Raw genomic sequence first — 2,619 nt, 5'->3', positions numbered from 1 at the left:
TTCTTATTGGGACAAGGGTCCTTACAATCATTGCCACCCTCCCAAGTAGCCCTGGAGATTTTTTTTTTCTACCCAAGGGGCTGAAGAACTGTCCAAACCCACCAAAAGTAGAGTAGAAAGATTTTCATTTCCTTCTGAAACTCTTGTGACACCTCCTACTTTTCCTGTTGAAATAGTAGAGAAAGGAAGTTCTCCCTCTGCTCCACATTCACTCTTTTCCATAGAGACTTTGGTAACTTTCTCATCTGGTCAGGAATCTCAAGGTTCTTTGTTATCTGCCACAGAAGGTGTAAAATGGTCACCCTGTACATCAGTTGCACTGGAACCTTCTTCCTCTAACCTCCAGGCCCTAGAACATTTAGTAGCTTTTAAAGAACCATTGCAAATTTACACACCTTAGAATGAGACTCTGTTTCATTTGCCATCTTTGTTATAGGATATAGAACATTCCATTATTTCTACAGGGAATCCAAAACAACTACTAACCAACCAGAATATTCTTGCCAACTAGAGGTAAGGCTGTGGGATATTCTCAATCTAGCCTAGGATATACAGACTTTTCTTCATTTGCACCAGGGTTTCATTCCTCATTGATAAATCAGACCCCATGCCCTTTCCCTTGTGCTCAAAGCTGGGAAAATCTCTTGTAACTGTATAAGGGATATTGCTATCATCTACAGCTGATCAAGGTTATTTAGCACCACTGGAATCTACAGCAGGGACTGGGGGAAATTCAATATCTTCTCTCTCTATAGAAGATATGGCATAGCTGTCTAAATCTTCATCAGGAACCAAAGTACTTTTGCCATATTCTGAGTCCTCAACATCTAAGCATTATGATCAGGTGAAGGTTGAATTTTTTCCCCATTGGGACATGAAGATCCTATAAATTTTCTGTCTCATCAAAGGGTTCTAGGAATGAGCTAATATGCAAAAGTGGCTCTAGAAGTTTGCCATCTGCTCAGGCGGCCATCAACATTCCAAGTTGTCCTATGAAGGCTAATAAAATTTCCTTATCTGCCCAAGGTCAACTACCACATTCACCATCTATCACACATGCAAACATACCCAGCATAACTTGAGCCATTTGGCAAGTGTGGGAAAGAATGTGGGACCTTCTCAATCTTATCCAGGATCTAGAGGAGCTTTGCCATCATCCTGTACAGAACCTGGAAGATATGCAGCTTCTGCCCAAGAATATACACAATCTTTACCATCTGGCCAAGCTTGACTAGCACCTTCACAATCAGCCCTGGGGGATTCTGAATCTTTGCATGTCATCCCAGGTGATTGTGCACACATCAAGTTCAGCTGAAGGTGACAGGACTCCACAACCCTCAGCACATTATCCAGCTTCTCCAGAAAAATACAACAATTCTTTACATATCCAAGAGACTGCAGGCACATCCCCATCAACTGCAGAGAGTAAGGGTCTATCTACTTCAGCCAAAATGAGTCATTCATCTTCTCAATCTGATCAAGAGCTTGTGGGACATTGCCTATTAGCAGAAGGGACTCTGAAAATGTCCAAATCTTCCCTAGATTCTCTAGGATCTTCTCCATCTGGCCAGAGCACTGGGGGGCATTTCGCATCTGTGTAAGCTACCTCAGGAGTGTCCACATCTGTAGGGAAGTTTATAGGACATTCAATGTAAAACCAGGACCTAGAGGGTCTACCCAAAATGTCCAGATGCTTTTAGAAACTTTTCCATATTCCCAAAGCCTCTGGGAATATCCTTATTGGCACAAAGTATTCCAAGATCCTGTTCATCTCTGAGAGGAGCTCTGGGGCATTCCATATCCATCCAAGGGTCTCTAAAATTAACCACAATGTTAATCCTACCAATCCATGAGCACGGGAGATCTTTCCATCTTCTGATATCTTCTTCGATTTCTTTCTTCAGAGACTTGAAGTTTTTCTCAAACAGATCTTTCACTTGCTTGGTTAGAGTCACACCAATTTATTTTATGTTATTAGTGGCTATTGTGAAGGGTGTTGTTTCCCTAATTTCTTTCTCAGCCTTTTGGTCTTTGGTATATAGGAGGGCTTCTGATTTTTTTGAGTTGATTTTGTATCCAGCCACTTTGCTGAAGGTGTTTTTCAGCTGAAGGAGTTCTCTGGTTGAATTTTTGGGGTCGCTCGTGTATACTATCATATCATCTGCAAATAGTGACACTTTGACCTCTTCCTTTCCGATTTGAATCCCCTTGATCTCCTTTAGTTGTCTTATTGCTCTGGCTAGTACTTCAAGTACTATGTTGAAGAGATATGGGGACAATGGGCATCCTTGTCTTGTCCCTGATTTCAGTGGGATTGATTTAAGTTTCTCTCCATTGAGTTTGATGTTAGCTATAGGCTTGCTATATATTGCCTTTACTATGTTTAGGTATGTGCCTTGTATCCCTGATCTCTCCAAGACTTTAAACATGAATGGGTGTTGGACTTTGTCAAATGCTTTTTTGGCATCTGAGGAGATGATCATGTGGTTTTCTCCTTCAGTTTGTTTATGTAGTGGATTATATTGATGGATTTCCGTATGTTGAACCACCCTTGCATTCTGGGATGAAGCCTACTTGGTCATGGTAGAGGATATCTTTGATGTGTTCAGTAACCAATTG

Source organism: Meriones unguiculatus (genome assembly GCF_030254825.1).
Source record: "Meriones unguiculatus strain TT.TT164.6M chromosome Y unlocalized genomic scaffold, Bangor_MerUng_6.1 ChrY_unordered_Scaffold_23, whole genome shotgun sequence".
NCBI lineage: Eukaryota > Metazoa > Chordata > Mammalia > Rodentia > Muridae > Meriones > Meriones unguiculatus.
Note: the sequence above shows the minus strand (reverse complement) of the source record.